Genomic DNA, 21,889 nt, shown 5'->3' with positions numbered 1-21,889 from the left:
CCCTACTTGTGCCACTGTGCTCCCCATTTGCTGAACTTCCAATACCAATGCCTGGAGTCTGCCAAGCTCTCTCCTGCCCCAGGACCTTGGCATTGGCTATGCTTGCTCCTGGACATAAGTGTAATTTCCATTTCTTCTGACTGGCTCCACTTCATCTCTGGCTGGTTGTTGCCCTCCTCAGAGAGATCTTCCTGGTGCCATTCATGTGTTCTCCAGATGAATCTTTGGGCACGCTCAAGACGTTTTCTTCCTTCTCTAATGATAACCTGGAATCCATTGTTCACTTGACCGGTCTCCTGTCTTACAAACTCACGTTAGGGATGAGATTGTCCTTCGCTTAGACATCTCCAATTTGTAAGGGTCCAGTACAGATCTTTTTGTTCGTTTGTTTTTGAGCAAGACCCTCATATAGCCAAGGCTAACCTAAAACTAGAGATGTAGTTCTGGTAACCTGTGTCTGATACTCCTGCCTCTATTGATCAAGTGCTGATATCACAGTACACACCACCAGGTCCAGTTTATACAGGTATTGGTGAATGAATGCAAGGTTTCCTGCAGGCTAAGTAAGCACTCTTCAAGTGAGTTACACCTCCAGCCCCAGTACAGCTATTTTTGTGAAGTTTATTTTATTTTCATTTATGTGTGTGGAGTAGTGGTACATGCAGGTGTCCTCAGAGGCCAGGAGAGGGCACTGGATCCTCTGGGAATGGACTTACAGGCAGTTATAAGTCATGAGACTTGGGTGCTGGGAACTAATCCCCTGTTTCCTGCAAGAGCATCGGCAAGAACAGCGAGCCCACTCTTGGTAAATATCAATCAAATAAATTCACGGAGGCCGACATCAGGCCAGGGTCCTCATGCGTTTTCTATCCAAATCTTTACAATAACCCTGTGAGGTTGATTGATAGGCCTGTGACCGGAGGGTGAACCCATTTCTTAACATCTTGGTGGCGAACACACCATTGAACTGGAATCACTCGAATCCACTCACACTCGTGTTTTCTGTGCCGGCCTCTCACCATCTTGAGGCTTCACTAACCGGCTAACAGTCCCAGAGTTTTGAGCCTCCTTTCCCTCCCAAGAAAAATTGCATGCATTCATAAAACAGATTCCTGTCCGGTACTGGAGGGTAGGTTCTGGAGCCAGATTGTGACTGTTCACCAGCCAGCTACTGTCTGTGTGACCCTGAATGAGTGACTGCTGCTCTCTGGGCTTTAACCGTTTAATCTGTAAGGTAGACCTTTGTTAAGAGGATTATTGAGCAAACCTCTGCCAAACCTTTACACTTACACAGTGGTAAATGGTTAGCTGCCACTGAGCATTTAGGAACCTCATTCTTCTCCAACATCCCTTCCCATTTCAGTCTCATCCTTTTCTCTCAGAGGCTTAGGAGGTCTTGCTGAGAGTTCGACCACCTACAGGTGGGAGCCCTCAAATTCAAGGACAGGTTCCTCGACACTGTCAGTCCTCCCTGTGGCTCTGGCTCTGACTTCACCGCTGGCGATGCTGGCCCTCCCGCCGCACTTGCCGGGCTTCTGCTGATCTGTCTTTTGCTCCATTAGGCAGGGCCGCGGCCCCAGAGCCCTGCGAGCTGCCCCGCGCCCTCGGAACTCTTCGGCTGCCCGCGCCCCGCCGCCCCCCGCCCGGGGAGGTGACGGCAAAGTGAATTAGCGCGCTGCCGAGGGCGCGGGGGCGCCGAGGTGCCCGGCAGCTCCGCGGGCGCAGCACTTCCCGGCCTGATATTTGCACAAAGTGCTCTCAGGGCTCTTTACATTTGCTCTTGCCCGCCGAGTTAGCGTTTCCGCCGAGCGCCGACTTCTCCAAAGGGCGCCCGCGCCTGTGTTTGAGCAGCGGCGGCCCAGACTCGCCAGGCGCCTGGGTCCCCGCGCCCCCTCCATATTGCTCACCCAGCTACATTCTTTGCATCAGCGCTTTCCATCCATCCCCACGCACCACTCTGGGCCCGTCAGTTCTTGCCAGTTTCTGCCCCTTTCCAGGTCTCTCTCCTGTCTCTGCATCATCCCTCTCCGTCCTGTCCTCTCCCAGATGTCTCCATTTTTTTTTCTCCTACTAATCTTCCCCCCACACCCTCGGTTACCAGTCTCAGTTGCCCCTCACATTCCTGCTTTTTCTGTCTCCTTGGTAGCTAAACCTGATCCTTCAAGTCACTTCAAGGGTCCTTGGGGATCCAGGAGAATTGAGAAGGATCCCCAGGTCTCATCTAGCCTCGGCCACCATTATGCACAAAGATTTGGGATAGCCAGTGCAACATCTATTGAGGTTTCCTTCTCCCAGTCGGTGTCCTGCACCTCTGTGCCAAAGCTGGCTGAGCCTCCTTCTCATCTCTCTCAACCAGTGTGTTCCCCAGGGGCCAGGAATGCTGGGGTCTCTCCCCCATTCACCATCCCAGCAGCCAGGCAGCCCCTGGGATTTCTGGGACTCTTGACCTGGAGATCAGTAGAGAGGCACCAAGAAACACAGGTGCCTGAGAATGCCCTGTACCAGATCTCATGTGACCGAGTCCATCATGAAGATGGAGTTTGTGTTAGCAGACAAGGAGGTGAGCGTGGCAACACTCTGGCAGTGAACCAGGCTCCCCACGCCAATCCCCCTCTGCAGTGTCCCTGTGAAGGCACTGGGACATATGCATGTGCATGCACACACACGTGCTCATGAGTATGTAGGTACATGTGTGCACACCCACACGTGTAAATATGTGCATGTGGAGGCCAGAGGACATCCTCAGGTGCCATCCTTGGGAATGGTGTTCACTTCCTTTGAGATGGGGTTTCCCACTGACCTGGAACCCACCACTTAGGTTTCACTGGCTCTCCAGGGGATGCTCTGCCTCAACACCATGCTTGGCAGGGTTCTGGGGAGCCTAAAACTCATGCCTTGTGATTTTAAGTCAAGCGCCTTACCAATGGAGCCATCACCCCAGGCCTAGAGTGTGTCTGCTCTGGAGACAAGAGAGCTCCAGTGGGGTTCTGAAATGACTTTATGCACACATTTGCTTTAGCACAATACATTCTAATGTTATTTTTATCACTAGGAAAAGGCCTCCTTTATTCTGTAAGCATAATTTCAATCATGGGTTAAATATTTGTCTTAAATGACTATAAGTATTCTATGACTTCTAGAACAGACTCCCTCAAGGAGAGTGGCTATCAAGAATTTGAAAAGATCCTCCCTAATGTTTTGATTGTTTCTGTGGAATCATTCGATCAATTAGGTAATCATTTCCAGTATAAAACCTGATATTAAAAAGTATTCTTCTGGAGGCAATTTGGAGTTTCTCATTAAAACGTTGGAAGGAGTTTTATTTGAATGTTATATGCAAACTCAATATTTAATATATTCTCTAGTACTTCATATTTTATTTTTCTTATCATAATTATATTTTATAAAGAATGTGTAATTAATTTTTAGATGCTTCTCAATGGAGTTACACAAGGTCTTCGGGAGAAAGAATAGGGAGGCCGAGGAATGAGCTTTCAGGTGAGTTTGTAGCAGCAAAGGGAACATTTTCTGAGGACCTGTTTACTTTTGAAGATCAGAGAGCTTTTTTATTTTTTCCCAGAAATTAGAGCCGTGATTGGCCTTTGTTAGCTCAGACCTGATTCTGCTCCAAGAGAGACGGCTTCTGCCTCTGGGCCACAGTGTTGGCTGCATCTCAGACAGGCATGACACCCATCGGTCTTACTTGAGCACAGCTGCTGTGCTTCCCTGCCCACTAGAGCACAGAATGCAGCTACAGAGCACATGACAGCAGTGTCCAGGAGCCATGCACAGCGGAGACATAGTCCTGAGCAGAGTGTCCCTGGAACACCCTAAGCATGGCTTTTGTCTCTTTCCCTGTATCTTCTTGAAGACTCAGTCACCATAGTGCATTTGGAAATGTGGGCACTTTGACTTCTTAGGTGCCTGTTGGATCCCTTGCATTTATTTACAGTGGAGGAAGAGGATCTGGTGTTAGAAGGTAGGCTCTTCCTTTTTGCTGCCTATGTGACCTTATCCCATATCTCATAAGTTACTCTCACTTTCCACATTGGCTACAGGATTGTAAGGAACAAATAGGAACATGCATGTCAAAAAGCATCATATATTGTAAAGTGTGGGAACATGGAGGGGTTGTGATCATCGCTGTCAGCAAAGGCAGAGCCACGATGGCTCCGACTAAGTCACAGGTGATCCTCGTGCCACTGCTAACTCTTCTGGAACTGTCCTGCAGTTAGAAGCCCCACTGGAGCTGATTGTCAGTGGCTGGGTGGTGTGCCAGATTTGGCTTGCAGAGGGTGACTTCCTCCTCAAGATCCAGCTCCAAAGCAGCATGTCTGTTAACACAGCGTTCTTCATTCACTAAACAAACATCTACTTATTTATTTTCAAACCGTGTCTCTTTTTTACCATTCCCAAAATAGTACATGTTCATTCTGGAACATTTAGGAATATAAATATGCTGAAAGAAAAATGTCAGAGTCACCCCCAAATCCTGTTGTGATGAATGAGTGTCAGACACAAACACACATCTCCCAATTCTTCTCTGCATACGTTTGAGGAAAATGCTACATCGCATAATACTTGCATTTTGTGATCTGCTTTTTAAAAAATTCTAACAGTAATCTATGACCATTTACTAGGCCATAAACTACCCATATCTACAATATCATAAAAAAATCACTGCCTAGCTATCCATACTGTTAAACATTCTGTGGTGGTATCTACTATGTACAGAGAGAGCCCTGTACAGACCTCTGTCTGTCTCCTGGGAATTCTTCATCCTGCAGAGGAAGTCAGATCACACCAGAACCATCCAACCCACTGAGACACACACAAGGCATTGGGGGTGGGGTGGGGGGGTGCCAGGAAGGAGAGGTCAATTCCAAAAGAAAGAGTGGGAAATGCACCTTGACCCAGAGGACTGACCAAGAATGGCAGGCTGGACTGAAGCATGGGAAATAGCAATGAAATTCTGGGTTTCAGAAAGAGCATGTAGTAAAGTGAAGTGTGTGAACCCATCATCAGAGAAATGATGGTACCACACTGTGTTCTCTGCGTGGAAGCTGGCACAAGGTGTACGGTTTTGCATTAGAATTGACAAGTTAAAACCTATGATCCCACAGGGAAGATGAGACTCATCGTGTATCTTAGGACTAGATTTTTGACCTTGGGAAAGTCACAGAAGCTCAAAGTGCGTTAAAATAGGAAAGACTTAGTTTTCTTCCAAATTCATATCATCAAGATGGAGCTTTGAGACCCACTGTAGGCAGCAGGGCGATTTGAATAAGAAAGTCCCCATAGGCTCATATGTTTGACTTCTTGGGCCCTAGCTAGAAGTTTAGGGAGGATTAGGGAGCCTGGCCTTATTGGAGGAAGTGTGTTCCTGGGGCTGGCTTGGGGCTTCAAAAGCCTCCTAGTTTCTTAGGTATGATCTCTCTGCCTCCAGCAGATCAAGGTGTGAGCTCTCAGCTGCTGCTCAGCCATCTGCCTCCTCACCTTCACTTTCCCACTCCAACCCTCTGGAACCGTAAGCACCAGACAAACCCTACCTTCCATAAATGGTCTTGGTCATGGTATTTTACCATAGCAATAGAAAAGTAACTAAGTGTATTAAGACAATGTATTAGTTAAATCAGCATTCTCTAGAGTCACAGAACTTATGGAACAAACCTCTCTCTCTTTCTCTCTCTCTCCATATATGTGTATATTAGATAGATAGAGATATAGAGATATAGAGATATATATATAGAGAGAGATATGTGGGTCTGAATTTCTCCCCACTGCTGGGGAGGCTAAACGCAGGGAGCTAGACTGTTTTTACCCTGCCCCACCACCATCTGGGCTTTAAGGAAGCGCTGAGACACTGCTCAGGGGATGGAAAAATGTCTAAAGTTGGAGGCAGAAGCTGGCATTGCCAAGCTCCTGGGTATTCAGTTGCTGCTGGAAAACCACACAGAAGAATCAGGAATGAAGTGTTGGGGGTCCATGGGCCTCAACAAGACCAGGATCGAGGGGTTCCTAAACTCCTGGACATCCAGGTACCCGCCAGGTCGCATGGAGTTGGGAACAGAGTTGAGGGCCCCTGGGTCGAGGATAAAGGCAAGCCAGGACAGGAGAATGGGAACTCCAGTTTAGCTCATTGGCAGAAAGTCCTTAGCTTGGCAGTGATTGTCTGGGAGCTCAAAGATGTCTTCTGTGGGAGGTTGAGCCGTGCAGCTCAGTAGTCAAAGGCTTCCTCCATGCTCCCCACGGTGGTTCTCGATGAAAGAGTCAGTCCTTTGTTCCAAACTGTATATTGGTTGTTCATCGTGGGAAATAGGTACACACCACCTTCTCAGGGTGGACCAGAGAGATTAAATACCTTTTGCAGGAAGCAATGTCCAGGAAGGGAAGCGTATTGGCTAGACCCTAAGAGCCTTTAAATATCATACTAGCATGGAAACTGTTTGGGGTTACATGACTGATGTGGGAAGTGGGATCATATGTTCCAGGCTAGGGAGCAGATGCCTACCATCTCAGGTGGGTACCTGGGTACTGGGATCTGAGACCCACTCAACCTTACTAAGCTTCCTGGCATAGTCTACTACCCCATGTGTGTGTGTGTGTGTGTGTGTGTGTGTGTATGTATGAAGGTGATTTATTGAAATGACTTAGAGGCTGCAGTTCAATTAATCCAACTAATGGCTAGCTATAAATGGGAAGTCCAAGAATCTGATAGTTGCTTAGTCCCACAAGGCTGGGTGTGTTAGCTGGTCTTCTATATATACTGGAATTCCAAAGAAGTAGGCTCCAATACTAATGAAGGAACAGATACCCTAGCAAGTCCAGGGCAAGCAGGCAAAGAACAAAACTTTCCATCATCCATGTCTGTAGGGAACGATGTAGGCCCATGCGTGGGCACACACGGGCCTGAATCTCTGTTGTGCTGTGTGTCCGTTTGTCTGCCGTGACGCAGTAGGCCAGCATGGCAGGAGCACACGGGATCTTGGCTGAGTTTATTCCCTGCACCACCAGGCAAGCGTGGCGGGGGCCCCGCCCAGCATGGGGAATTTTCACTCAGGTTCCACGGGGGTGTAGAGCTCTTGGACTGGGGATCTCCGGGCCAGAAGTTGGCCTGAGACGGACTGGTCTCGAGTCCTTGGTTCTCAGGACCGAGACGAGCATGTGGGCTTGCGTTGGACAACCCACTGCTGAGAAAATAAAAAGGATTGGGGATTCCTGTGCTCTGAGGCAGCCAGGGACTGACTGGTCTCAAGTCCTTGGCTCATAGGACTGAGACGGGGCATGTAGGCTCAAGTCGGACAACCCACAGCCAAGAAAAGGAGAGGGATAGGGGAAGAAGAAAGAGGCCCTAGCAGCACCCGTGGGAGAAACTGTACTTGCATAGCAGACTCAGTGGCCTGGCCAGCTTGCTTGAAGATGTGGGTCCTCGTGGCTGGAACACAGAGATCCTCCAAGTGAGAGATTAAGCAGCTGTAGCTTTAGTCAGCATGGGAGAAGTGCAGAATCTTCACTGAGTCGATTCCTCACAGCACCAGACAAGCAGGGCGGGAAGCTCGGCTGCGTTCTGTAGCAGACTGGGGTGGCCCGGTCCTTGAAGTCCGTGGGTGTCTGTACCCCACGTTGGATGCGCCAAAAGTGGTGAAAATTTAAGAAGGCTGCCACAGCGGTGGGGCCCCAGAGGGGCTTCCACCGCCATGGCAGGTCCCACATTCGGGAGAAAACCCTATGGTTCCAGCGGCCTGGAGGCCTTGGCCACAACAGGCCCCAATAACACAAGGAAGTCCTTGGTTCCAAAAAGGTTTATTGTCATGGCGGATGATAAATGGATCTAGGCATATCCCCAAAACTCAGGGCAGTCCCAAGTTATATAGTGAGGGAGAAAGGGGAAGGATTGGGGGAGGATCTGGGGGAGGCATGTTTAATTTGCTCTGCCCTCTGGCCTTCATTAGAATGTAAATCCCTAGGGCCTGAGGCCTATAGCCCAGCCTATGAAATTCTATGGAGACCTTGACTGCTTTTCAGGATTCTGGGTTCTGGGGGGCGCCAAACTCCTGCCAGTTCTCATGCAGAATCCCATCCAGAATCCTCAGAGTCTCGGGGTTCTAGGCACCTGCTCCACCATGACCCAGGATACCCTTGCGCAGTCCCACACATGTCCTTATATACACTCCCAGCAGAAGGTGTGGCCAGATTAAAGGTGTGTCATCCCTCTTCAAGATCTGGATTAAAGGTGTGTCTTCTTCTCAAAGGTCTGGACTAGAAGTCGATTCACCCACTTCAAACCTAGCAGAATACCTCTTACAGGTGTGACCTCTATTTCTGGATTGTAGTTTATTCTAGATATAGTCAAGTTGACAACCAAGGACAGCCATCACAGACAGGCAGTGACTTGTCTGCTCCTGGTGATGCTAGGAGCTGCTGCAACCATAGCTGTCCATTTGCTCATAAAAGTCTACCCAACATTTGGCATAGACATTAACACCCAGAACAGACTTGCTAAGCCAAAGAAGCAAACATCACTCTGATAACCAGCCTATCCCATAGCAAGGTCTTGAGGAAGACCATGAGTGAGAACAAATATACCAAGTTTTCTAGCACATCTGAAGAACAATCAAGGCATAAGCATCAGTTCCCCTTCATCCCCACTCTCCATGGCAGAGGGCCTGAGTTAAAGACTTTTGGTAGGAGAAGCAGATCTATTCAAACAAAAGGAAGCTTAATGTAAAGATATAAATAGTTGTCTTGGGAAGCCAAGGGTAGAAACCATAGGACATTTTGGTCTTGTAGGAATTGAAACTGGTCCTGGGGTCAAAGCAACTCTTTTTCTTCCTGGCCACCAAGTTCCAAGGCTAAGGACCACCTAAGCATACATCCACACATACACAGCTGCACAACCACGTAGCTCATCATCTGTCCATCTGTGACGTTTGGATAGAAGTGGCCGCCATAGACTCATGTGTTTGACCCATAGGGAGTGGCACTATTAGGAGATGTGGTCTTGTCAGAGGGCGTGTGTCACCATGGGGCATTGTGGGTTGCCCCCGTGCTGTTTGTATTCTGATGTTAATTCTGCTTCCTCAAGAGGGGCTGCCCTCAATGAGGAGTGGATCACATATTCAAGTGATTTCATGTGAACCTTCCCCCCATTCAAACTGCTCAAATAAAGGCTGGAGCCTGTGATTGGGCAGTGGAAGGGAAAGGTGGGACTGGAGGTTTTAGAGAGTGGAGGAAAGATAAAGGATGACAGAGGAAGAAGGATGGAGGAAGAAGAGCTGGAACGAAGACAGAGCAGAACCACATGGCCTGGAGAAGCCGCAAGCAGCGAGGGATCTCATAGCTGGGAATGGAACAGTGTAGTGGTAGATCTGCCCAATCGAGGCGTGTAGCTTATAAATATAATAACTGAGTTGTGTGGTTTTTCACAGGCTTATTGGGGTTGGAGATTTGCTGTAACATTTGGGATGCTCAAACCACTCCCAGTATGATCCACAGTCTCTTTCTGCTGCCTGTGGATCAAGACCTCTCAGCTCCTTCTCCAGCACCATGTCTGCCTGCGTGCCCACCGTGCTTCCTACCATAACAATAATAGATTAAACCTCTGAAACTTTAAGTCAGCCCCCATGAAATGTTCCCTGTATAAGAGTTTCCATGGTCATTTTGTCTCTTCACAGCAATAAAACCCTAACTAAGACACCATCCATCCATCATCCATCTATTCATCTATTTAATCCTGTGAGACCTTGTGAAGCTGCCCTCTAGTGAGCCTCTGCCATAGACTAGCATGCACTACAGCAAAGACAGAAATGAACAGGCAAATTCTTCACCCATAAGCAGTGCATAGCCTAAAAGAAAATTAGTCACATTTGTGCATCTCATCCTTCGGACAGCATCTCTATATTGCCTGGTTAGGAGTGATACTGGGGATGCAGAGATGAATAAGGCTCCTGCATCCCTCACCAGGAGTTCACAGCCCAGTGAGGGGGACCCACGGGTGCAATCATCAAACCATCTGACTGATGCTAAAAAGAGAAATTGGTTGGCTGATTAATTGATATTCTGCTTTGTCCCAGAAGAGATAGAAGATTTAAAGATTCGTAGATTAAGATTCTGAGATGTGTAGCAATGTGGAACTGCTTTGCAATTGTATTGTTGGGGTCATGGGGCCAGAGCACACCCTTATGGATGGGAGTGGGGTTTTCACAACAGGAAATGAAATGTCCATTGTCAGCCTTCTAAGAAAGATGTCATCCCTGCGGCAGGAAATGAGGGTCTGGGAAAGCAGGCCTTAGCAGAAGCTGGAGAAAAGGCTTTCTGCATGAGGTGCTGGGGCAGTCAGTTCTAGACTCTGTAGTGTGGAGGTTCCCTAAACATTTCTTGAGGCAATGGAGTGAGTTGAAAGGTGAAGGTCCCCAGATAACATTGGGGCCAGCTAGGAGGAGAGACTCAGAGATCATCCTCAAAGGAAGGCTGAGGCAGACCTGGACTGCATATATCCTTTTCCCCAGGGTGCCTTCTCCTTTGCTAAACAAATGAGCAGACAATTGGTAGTGCACGTTGGTACTGCATAGAGGTAGAGGGGGAGATGTTAGCCACTAAGCTGAGACTACAGAATAAAGGAGCACACATAGCCCCCTGCCTATCACTGACCCTCCAGTAGAACATCTTTAAAAGTCACAGACTGTTTGGGGAAGGGCAACAGAGAAGATACTGGCTCATGCTTGCAGCCCATGAAAACATCTGAATTATGGTAGAAACTATTGACTAAAAAAGTGTGTGTTTGCTTTGTTTTTGAGACAGGGTTTCATGTAGCCCAGGTTGACCTCTGTCTTTCTGTGCAGCTAAGGATAACCTCGAACTCCTAATCTACCTGCCTTCCCCTCTCAAGTGTTAGAATTACAGGCATGTACTGCTGTACCTAGTTGATGTGTTTGCTGCAGATCAGACCCAAGACTTACTTCATGCTAGGTTAGCACTTTGCTAGCTGAGCCACATCTCCAGCCCTGACCCAAAGTGGAAACACCAAAGAAAAGCTGCAAGAAGAAAAACATCAGATGTCTAATGAGAAGTCTCTGCTGGCGTCAGGTTGACTCCATTAATGGCTAGATTCATATACATTCCGTGACATCTGAAATCAGTATGCAGATTTGATTTTCTCTTCTCAAGAATCCTGAAGAATGCACAGGATGGACAGAAAATATCAGCAAACATAAATATTGGCTACTCATAACTAAAGCATTTCAAAAGCCAAATTATAAACAAAAATCTTTTCAAAATATTTAATAGCAGGAAATTTCTGAGAAATACGAGCATGCTCTAATATGCAAGTTTGGGACAGGCCCTTCAAAGGCCAGAGAATCTGGAAACAGTACCAATCTTTAGACGGTTCTGATTTTAAGTAAGGCTACTCTGTGGGAAGCTTCGAGGGTTCCATTCACACAATAGGTGATTTTATTCTCACCAAAGAACCAGCCTGGGTGGCTATACAAGGTGACCTGAACATGGGTGTGGGGTGGAGTGTGGGGATTGGACAGGACATTAGTTTAGAGGTCAAGGAAGGCACAGGACAATACCCAGGGAAAGTAGCTTTGTCCAGGGATCAATGCAGTGATGCGGCAGAGAGGGCAGAGCACACAAACACTCCCACCACTAGAGCTTGGTCTTGGCTGTTTGCTCACATGCTAGCAGGGGAGATAGCCCTACATACAAAGAGCTGAAGTCAGAGGCTGTAACTGTGACAAAGGATACAGCAGTCACCAGAGCAAGGGCAATAGGAGAGGGGGCAGGGAGGGAGAGGAAGAAGGTAATTCCGAATGAAAGGTCTGGGAGGCAGCATAATAAGCCTTGATGCACACAGCGCCCCAGAGCTGTGCAGGAATTTTTTCAGGCGCTGAGCCAGAGGTGGCCAGCATAGGATCCAGGGCACTCTGGAGGTCTCTGGGGTGTTTTGCCAGCTTGCTCCGTTGGCCCTTTCTGTGCCGAAAGATGTCAGCCATCAGATGCTGTTAAATGCTACCTGGACAAAACCTTGCTGGACAGGGGAGCAGGGTGCTACTTGACTGGAAGCAAAGGTGTTCAAAAGGGTTCAGTCTCTGTTTTTTTTCCCTCTTGACACCAGCTTGGCAGAGCATGTGCCTTCAGGGGGCTGTCCTGCTCTCCTAGAACTGTCCCCCTAACCCCCAGGGCTTCCTGGCCACAAATACTCCCCCTCAATAAAAATAGCTTCCTTGTTTTCTACATATCTCTAAAACCTCTCCTGGTGGGGAATAGGTGTGTAGATGTTTAAAGAAAGTGGCCCAAGGGAAGCAAGTATTCAAATTCAGTGCTATGATTCAGATTCAGAACTGGACAGGGTGGCCAGGACCAGCCCCACACTGGAAGAGCAAAGATTTTTATCCCTTTTCTCCCCACAAGGGAATGAAAATAAAGAGACATTTCAATGTCAGGTCAAGGTCACCCGATGTTAGGGGAACCAGAGTCCCACTCCCAGACTGTCTGTGTAGAGGGGGAGACAGGCTCAGATTAGGCTTTATCGTTGGGAAGGTTTTAGCTTGCTGGGTGAATAGGGAAAGACTTTAGGGTATAGATGACTGTGATGGACAAGCCACATTGAAAACTCAGTTCCTCATTCATAAAGTGCTTGCCTCAAAAGCATGAGGACCTGGGTCAGAGCTCCAGCACCCACAAAAGAGCTGAACATGTGGGGACGGAGATACGGCTCAGTGGCTAAGAGCACTTGTTTGCTCCTAAAGAGAATCTTGGTTGCTTCAATTCCCTGTACCTACCTGACAGCTCACAACTGTCCGGAACTCCAGTTCCAGGGGAGCTAATCCTCTTTTTTGGCCTCTGTGGGTTCCTGCATACACCTCCTGCAAATAACCAACAGCCAAACATATTAATTGAAAGAAAGAGAGAGAGAGAGAGAGAGAGAGAGAGAGAGAGAGAGAGAGGGAAGGGAAGGGAAGGAAAAAAAAGAAAAGAAGAGAAGAGAAGAGAAGAGAAGAGAAGAGAAAAGAAAAGAAAAGAAAAGAAAAATATGTTGGATTTGGACCTATCTAATATTCCCAGGGCTGGAAAGGCAGAGACAGGATTCCTGAGACTTGCCGGTCAGCTGATCTAGCCAAATTAGTTAATTCCTGAGTCTGTGAGAGGCTGTGTCTCAAACAATAAACGTGACTGGAGAAAATACCATCGACCCTTGGTCTCCCCATGCACATGAGTACACACCTACACACGTTTGCCTGCAAACCAAGTTTCCACCACGACACTACTAAAGCAGGTGAGAAGTAAGTGAGGAACCCAAGGTCACGCGCTTGACCAATGTACAGGCTAGGTATCACCACTGCCCATACACTCTAGACCAGATGAAGGCCGGTACCATTTCCTAGAGGCAGGCACCTTCCAAGAGGTGAAGGGACTTGTCCGTAGTCCTCTCTGCCTTCCATCCTGGAAGTTATTTCCTAGGAACTCCCACTTCATTGATAAAAGCCCGGAGCTTCCCACAATTCCACACTCCTAGATCAATCGCTCCCCGTCTTGCCACAGAGGCCCCTGTCGCCACTAGATTACTTTTAAGGTTTTCAATAATTCTGTGCAGAGACAGAGCAGCATAAAGCAAAGCTAAAAATATCATTTTTCTGTAGCTGTCATAACAACATTTGGGCTAATTGATTCTCAATAGAATAATGACATCCAGTATGTAGTGAGAAATATTCATGAAGAGATCTGTGAAATCCTCGAGGTGCCGGGCCGCGCGCAGCCCAGGACAGCGGGAGAAGGCGGCTGCCTAGACGGCGCTTGCGCAGTACTGCCGCACTGCACGTGGTGGGCGAGGCCTGACTGCCAGCCAGCCTGCAGGACTGTCTTTGGACATCAAAGAGCCTTAGTCACTGAGGACCAGGCTCCCAACCCCCGAGGCTGCTTTAATCAGAGCAAGGTGATGAAAAGATTAGAGGGTATGATTTATGGAGCGAGATTAGCATCTGAGGAGTCGAGGGGGAGAAAAGAGAAGTCTCTCCAAGAAGTTGAGATAACAAAGGCTGCCGGAGGAGCCAGAGAGATGGGGGAAGGAGAGGAGGCGGCTGCAAGGCTGGGCCTGAAATTACAGTGGACTAGGGGAAGAAGGAGGCAGGTAGGGGTAGGTGAGAGGGAAGAGAAAAGCTGCCAGCTCCACCCTAGTCTGTGGAGATACTTTGACTTTGTGGCTTCCTGAGCATTCTTGCGAAACTGCCTCAGGAAGCTTTCTACCGGGTTCAGCAAGAAGGGATGCCAGTCTGGGGATCCTTGGGAGCAGTGGGCACATTGAAAGGGACTGTGACCATGGTCTTGGTCCTCATGCTATGTGACCCAAGTCCGACCTAGCTTTGCAGAAGTGCACTGTGTGCAGCTTGAAGGTTTGCATGTGTCTGTGGGGCGGTGTGCCCACACAACACTCCCGTGTTTCAAACAGAAGATACACGTGGGGCACATTTCATTCTCGCTGCAGCCTGGGGAGGCAGGGACTTTTGTTATTGCGTTTCTGCAGAAAAAGCAAAGCTGAGATGCAAAGAGCTTATGAATTATACCAAATCACACAGCTTTTAAGGAGCTGAGCTGAAATTGGGGCTCAGGTTTGTTCAACCAAAACCCACAGAGAGAAGAGGAGCAGGGTGTGTGTGAAGAGGTGGGACCCATGAGGTTTGTGTCTCCTGGGTGCGCACTGAGGTATGTCCCTGTGTGCACCCTTCTGGAAGCTAAGTATGCATCGTGGGAGGTGTATCAGATGGGTGTGTCTGCAAGACAGGACAACAATCTTATTGATCTAGTACTGAACCCCCACAAGAGATACCCACACTGAAAGTCTTAATTCCTCCCCCCAAGGTATACTGGCCTCTACGTTTAAGTGTGAGCCCTCCATTACAGTCACCCTCTGTCACTCTCTTGCGCCCCCACCTGTACGACCCATGTTCCTGCATGTCCTCACCTGTTACCTTTGGAAGATCCTGGTGAGACTTCTGTGAGGTCAGTCTGTTCTATTCTCCAAATTCCTTTGTATTGTAAAAGTGATCAAGGACGTTGCACCACCCCGCCTTTATGGAGGAGCCAGCCACCGCTGCCTCTGTTGATGAGTCATGCCGAGAATGTTAAGACTGGTCTCATGGAAGGTGCCCAGAATGTGCAAACCTTTGAGTATCACGGGACAGTTCTGGAGAAGGGCAGGTCTCTGTCTCCTCCTGTTCAACACTTGGTGCCAGGAACATAACAGCTGCTCAGCAAATAGGCATCATATGTTTTCTGAACACGCCACTGCTCTGAACCATCAGGGCCACCCACACTTTATAATCTCGTACCTGAAATGGCTCCTTTACCTTTCTGCCTGCTGTTCATTCTCTCGACAGGGCTTAGAGGCCAGAAAGTCCTGGCGGTCCATATCCAAGGTAGATATTGTGTTTACCTCCCATCCCTGTAGGTATAACTCCATGTACCTCAATTCCTCCTACACATCCCTCTGCATCCATGGACAGGACTAATAATGGATCCTAAGTATTGACCCCTTGTTAAGGAACAGAACCAGCTTTAAGTTGCTAACAGGGCTACCCTTATCCCAATTTTACTGATGAGGAATTTGAAGCTGAGGTGTACATTTCTCACAGCCACTCAAGTGGGGCTCCACCTGAACCTGGAGTGCAGAGCTACAGCTGAAGTCTGACATGACGTCACTGCGGTACTCAGCCTCCTCCATGTTGGTCTGAATTCCCGCCAATGTGCACAAGCCATTAAGTGGGCAGATGGAGTTATCGTCCCAACGCCAGATGAGGAAAGTAAGCAGAGAACAGTCAAGCAACTTGGGAAGGGTCAGACAAGTACTGAGAAAGCTGGAGTTTGAATCCACATCTGCCAGTATAGCTCTTAGCCACAGGGAAGGAGGGAGGAAGCAAGGAAGGAAGAAAGGGAGGGAGGGAGGGAGGGAGGGAGGGAGGGAGGGAAGGAGGGAGGGAAGAACACTGCTAATGGTGTGTGTTCCAAAGTTGGGTGACAGGGTCCTGGAGGAGATTAAATCTCAGTACCCTGAAGGCCCTAAGAGGAGGCCCCATGCACGTGAATAGGCGTGCTTGGGGTTAGCCCTTCTTCAGGAAGCTGGCTGAACAATAGCCATATTGTATATTCAGAAGGGACAAGAGTCTCCAAGACACTGTCCACAGACTTCTTATTGATCTGGGAAGATGGTGGTCCCCATAAGGCAAGACAGTGTCCCCATAAGGCATTATAAACAGTGTGAGTCTCCATCCAGAGGTCACCTGTGATTAAAAGGAAGGAGGCAGAGGAGTTGATGGTACATATTCAGACCCTGCCATTTACCAGTCAGATAACTGTGACTAGCACATGCTTCCTTGAAACTCAGTGTCCTCATGCATACAATGGCACATCACTGCTTACCCTCCCTCTCTGAAGCCTCTTGGGTAAAGCTTCACATCTGTGGCTCTATGGATGTAGCAGGGTGGGAAAGGTGACAGTGACACTTTCCCCCTGAGGTGTGGACTCTGGGGGGTCAGGTCAAGAAGTTTTGGCTTGTCCTGAGTCCTGGAGGGCACTTCTGTGTCAGCACCAGAAGTCCGTTCTACTTGCTGAGATGAGTCATTCTATCACCTTTGTATCATTCTTTGTACTGTCCTTCTTTCCTTACTTTTGATCATTGGTAGGGGAGACATTGAGGCAAGTACTCTGTGGAGTCCAAGGGGTCAAACAGACAAGGGCCCTGACACATTTTCAGAGATGAGGTACATCCATAATCACCAGGCTGTGAGGCAAAGAAGGGTTGGCGTCATTAGTGGGCTGGAGGGAGTTTCTGACTAAAAGACAACCTGGAGACCACTTCCAGCAGAGGCAGTCAGGAAATGCATCCTGGAGGACATAGCATTTAGAGCTGGGGAGGAGCCTTGAAGGCTGTAAACATATTGTCATGCAGGAAGTGGCTCTCGCTGGGAGATGGTAGTTCATGAATTTGAATTTAGCACGCTTATGCACACAATGTAACAAGGATTTTAAAAAATAAGAATAAAGAGCTATGGGGAAAGTGAGGAATTCTGCCCTCTGCTGCACTTAAGAGACAAGGTGGGAGACAGATCTTGCTATTTCCCCAATGGCTTTTAGGTTCTCCGGGCCTTCCCTGTGAGCATCACCCTGAGAATAATTCTACTGTTCCAAGATACAAATTCTTTATGTGACGTAGACCTCACATCTAGCCAACAGCTTCATCTGGTGCTTAACCCAAAGAACAGTGATTTGTTCCAACGATCTGCTGCCTCGGACTTAGAGAGTGATGGTGTCTTGGTCCCCCTCCTAAGGGATTTGTAAGGGTAATTTTGACCATGCCTGGTTTCCCGTCTACACACTGACTTTAAATACCATCTCTACATCACACAGACGACTGCCGTGGGAGCAGCCGGCACAGGCATGACGTTGGGTACAGCTGGGATGTGCGGGAACGTAATTAGAGGGCTCCGTGACTGTTAAGGGCCCCGTTGGATTCCAAGAGCTGGTGAGTCGGCTGTGATCTTTGGAATCCTCATTAGAAATTCTCTCCAGAGCCTGGGGCATATGCTTTTGCTCGTCTTTAATAATGGCAAATCTTCATGCTTTGAGGTTGGATTTGATTTCGGGAAACAACCACAAGAGGCATTTGGAGCCCAGCCTGGTGCAAGAACAAGCTGGAGAATGTGCTTCTGGTTAAATGGGAGGTGTGACTGCAGTTGGCACATGGGGATTGCCAAGTTCAGGTAGAAGCCAGAGCAGGCAGCCCCAGGGGGAGCGCCGAGTGACTTCGGGGAATGCCAGCTGGGTACAGAAAGAGATTCTTCGGTCCTCCAGCTTGGTATACAGGCTTCCCCCATAGCCTGACCTGACTGTCTCTTCCCACAGCTCCATTTCTAGAATATTCTCATGTACTTGGAAGTTGGCAAGTGCAGGTTCCAATAAGAGGTAGGATCAGAGTAGGGAGGGATTCGGTCTCTGTGTGAGCTCTCTGGTACATTGATACGCAAAGCCACACAACGAGAATGTCCTCCACAGCCCAATTGCTATATGTGGACAAGAAGGAGACTGAGAAATGACCTCACTTTCAGGATGCCAGAATCACAGAATTCACCCAGGGCCTGGTACCTGAGAGCCTTGACATCTCATGAGCAGTAGACACAAGGACAGAGGTGGGACCCCATGGGAACCCACTCACATCTTCCTTGATCTTCTGTTTCTACCACCTGGGACTGTTGCCTTGTTCTAAACTGACTACCTGTACCCATGTTTCACATCTACACAACACTGGACTCATTTTCTTGATGGCGTCCTCATTGACTCCAGAGATACTTCTCTTTGGAGAGACAAGCTCCCTAAACAAGGACTATTCTAAGCTGCAGTCAGAGAGTTTCCAAGGGTGGGGCCATGTTTGTTGGAGTGTTTGCTTCACAGTTTTGTTGGTTTGGTTTGGTTTAGTTTTTTGAGACGGTTTCTCTGCCCAACAGTCCTGGCTGTCCCAGAACTCACTCTGTAGACCTCAAACTCAAAAAGATCCTCCTGCCTCTGCCTCCCAAGTGCTGGAATTAAAGGCATGAGCTGGAATTGCCCAGCAGTCATTTTTAATTGCATGCAAATGATGGTCCACCTCGTGCTGAGAGCAGGGCTTTGGGCTTGGAAGAGTCTGCAGTGTGGTGCATCCGAAGAGAAAGCTGACCAAGAGCTCACACCCATGACAGCTCACACCCCACAGACACCCTCTGCACCCTGAGACGATGCATGCTTATCCACTCTGCACAGTCACAAACACTCAGCCTACAGGGACGCATGTGTACAACTTCCCACCCATCCCAAGTAGCCTGCATGTGATTGTCACAGCTCTTCCAGAGTTCCTCTAGGCTCCTGGGGAACACTGAGACTTTGAGGACTGACTGAGACCACTGAAGAAATGCCTCTCTCCTGGTTTCATCAGAATGGTAGAGGATAAAAAAGAACAGCCATGGGGACGGCTAAGGCAAGGCAAGCCTGGAAAACAGAGTTTGGTCCGTGAAACCCACATAAAGGTGGAAGGAGAGGACTCATTGCAGAAAGTGGGCCCTTGACCTCCACATAAGCCATGGCCCCTGTGCTCACAAGTATATGCAGATTAAAGTAATAACAAGTAACTTTAAAACGTCACTCTTACAGTCCAGTGTGAGCCATGTGGTCTTGGACAAGTCCCTTCTCCATGCCACACTTCCTATTTCTAGAAGGTGGACACCATAAAGACCCCTCCTACACGAGTTCATAGTGAGGGCAGGATAGCAAAGGATACTTTGTGTAGAAAGCCTGAAAAAGGATTTATCACCACAACAATTATAATTTCCAATTGAGGAGCAGACACCTCAGCAACCCATCCAGACTAGAGTGAGCCATGAAAACCCACTCCGGATAGGTCAGGGCATTTGTCCCTTGTCACATCTGGACTACATCTGGACCAGTACCTCAGTCTCCAGCCTCAGGTGGCTCAGCACTTCTGATCCAGGAGATCTGAGATTTGTGTTAGAGGTGGAGCTGGTCAGTGAGGACCCAGAAATGGCCAGGCGATTCCCAAAAGAACTTTACATAATCAATGCCGCATCTATTACAAAACATCTATATGCAAAGATGACTCTTGCCCCAGCTGATGAAAAAGTGACTATTGGCAAATCCCTGACAAATGTTTCTGGGATGTGAGGACTTTGGGGAAGGTAAAGAAGACAACAGGGACATGTTGACCCCTTCCACTTGCAAGAGAAGGTGTGTTGGTAGTCTGGAGACTAGAGGAAGTAGACAGGGAGGATGAGGAGAGCCTGGAAGAGTGCTCGCTTCAAAAAGCCTCCCCAGAAGGTGACATGGGGTCACAAGTGGCTGAAGGGACATGCACTTGAAAGATGTGTGGATTATACTGCAGGGGAGCCAATGGGCCTCCACACGCTCTGGGCTTCCTGTAACTGCTTGAGAAACAAACAGTTCCAATAATACAGTCAGGATATGGAGAAGGGGTGGAGTGGGGTGGCTGAGGCACAGACAGTGGCTGGAAAAACAACGAGCAAATCTGGCCTGGCTTCCTGTGATGAGAACTTTTGCAACTTTAGTGAGCTGGTGGGATTGGGAAGCAGGACTGGGCTTGGGGTGCATCTCCCACACAGTAGAGATGGGCTCTTGAGGTAGGGGACCGAGATCCTCTCCTTGTAGGAGAGAATGGGGGTTGGGGTGGAAATCAGTGAGGGAAGGCCAGGTTTATGTTTCATGAAGTCAGAGCAGGAGTTCTCAGGACTGGGTGGGGCTAAGGATGGGTGCACCTGTACATGCAAGAATTCTCTGACAGTAGGTATAGATGTGCACATGTTTGTCTAAGGAGAGGAACCATCACGTTCCTCGTATTTCCGGTATAGCAAGACTTCAAAGAAGTGTAATTAAAGGCTAAGGTTCCCTGCTCCTTTCTAACCGTGTGGCTTTGGATAAGTTACCAATGTCCTTACATCTTATTGTTCCCCATCTGCAAAAGGAGGACTAGTGATAAAGTATTGTAGACGGTGCGGGTTGTGAAGTGTCTTGTGTATGGCAGACCCACACACCGGCTATTCTTAAACACGCTGGTATAAAGATCGTATTATTCTCAGGAGGATAAGGGAGCAGAGGGAAGCGTCTTTAGCTTGTACTCGGGCACAGTGTGTAAGGGTGGGTGGGCCTGTGGAGGTGGAACTGGAGCTGGGGTGCAGAGTCAGAAGCTGCTGGCAGGAAGGCAGGCCTGGGAGCTGCTTGCCCTGCACCCTCCACCTGGCAGTTTGTATGCAGCGGGTGTTGTGAGAGTGTGTCCCCAAGAGGGGAGGGCTGCTCCATAAGACTGATTTGTTGCTGCTGAACCTCATTAATCAAATCTTACCGGAGAGAGCCTCCTGCAGCTGCTGGCAGGTCAGCGTCGGGGAGATAAGTGATGTAGCCAGACCCAGCGAGGGGGAGAGATGAGGCGGTCATAAGTCTTGACGGTGGCAGGCTCTGAGGCAGGAGCTCTCAGCCTGGCGTCCTCGGAGCCTGGGGCAAATCTCCATCGGCAGGGCAACATTCTTCCTCCCTAGGGATGCTCTGGAGAAATGGGAGCTGGGATGGGATGCAACTAAGAGGGGAACCCCGGAGAAACAGGGCTGTTCCATGGATTAGCAAATGAGTAAAGATAGCCTGATATTTATGAGGTCTCTGGCCTCAGTGTCTCCCAGCAGGCACCCACAGGGTTTCCCAGTCATACCCTTGGTTGGTCCTGTGAACAGCCCCGTAGCCCAAGCAGTAGTTCCACTAAACATGAGCATTGATTCTCTCTGATTCTGCTCAATGGGTCAAATCACCTTGATGCTTTGAACCAGAGGAGTTCCCGTGGTAAAGGCAGCGTTAGCACCCTGTGCATCTTTCTTTCGTCCTCATGAACAGTTCTGGGATGTGGTTACCATACCATCTTACAGACCCAGAAACTGAGTTTGGCATCTAGGGCTGTGGAGGTCCAGGAATGGGCTCTTCATGGTTTTTCTGGCTTGGTATATCGGGGTGTTGGAGCAAGAGGTTATGCCAAGAGTCCTGAATGCAACACAAGGGCCTCTGTCTTGCCCGAAGCACTGTCCCCAGTTTAGTGCTAACCTGATTGTTTCCTTGGGCCAAAGGGCCTGTTTCTGCTCTCTACTCAGGGCCAATTCTTTCTGTTCTACCACAGGAGGTCATCTGTGGTCAAGACTTGAACTGGTAGAAGCAGGAAACGGAGCAGGGGCTTGCTACCTGACTCCCAGGCTCCAACTGTTCAGCTAGATGACTTTGCGGGTTTCTCTGAACTCCCATTTGCTGTTTAAAAAAAAAAAAGAAAAGAAAAGAAGAGAAAAGACAGGAAAGGGGA

The sequence above is a fragment of the Grammomys surdaster genome, unplaced genomic scaffold (assembly GCF_004785775.1).
Source record: "Grammomys surdaster isolate TR1022 unplaced genomic scaffold, NIH_TR_1.0 125863, whole genome shotgun sequence".
In the NCBI taxonomy this organism is placed as follows: domain Eukaryota; kingdom Metazoa; phylum Chordata; class Mammalia; order Rodentia; family Muridae; genus Grammomys; species Grammomys surdaster.
This window is presented reverse-complemented; position numbering follows the sequence as displayed.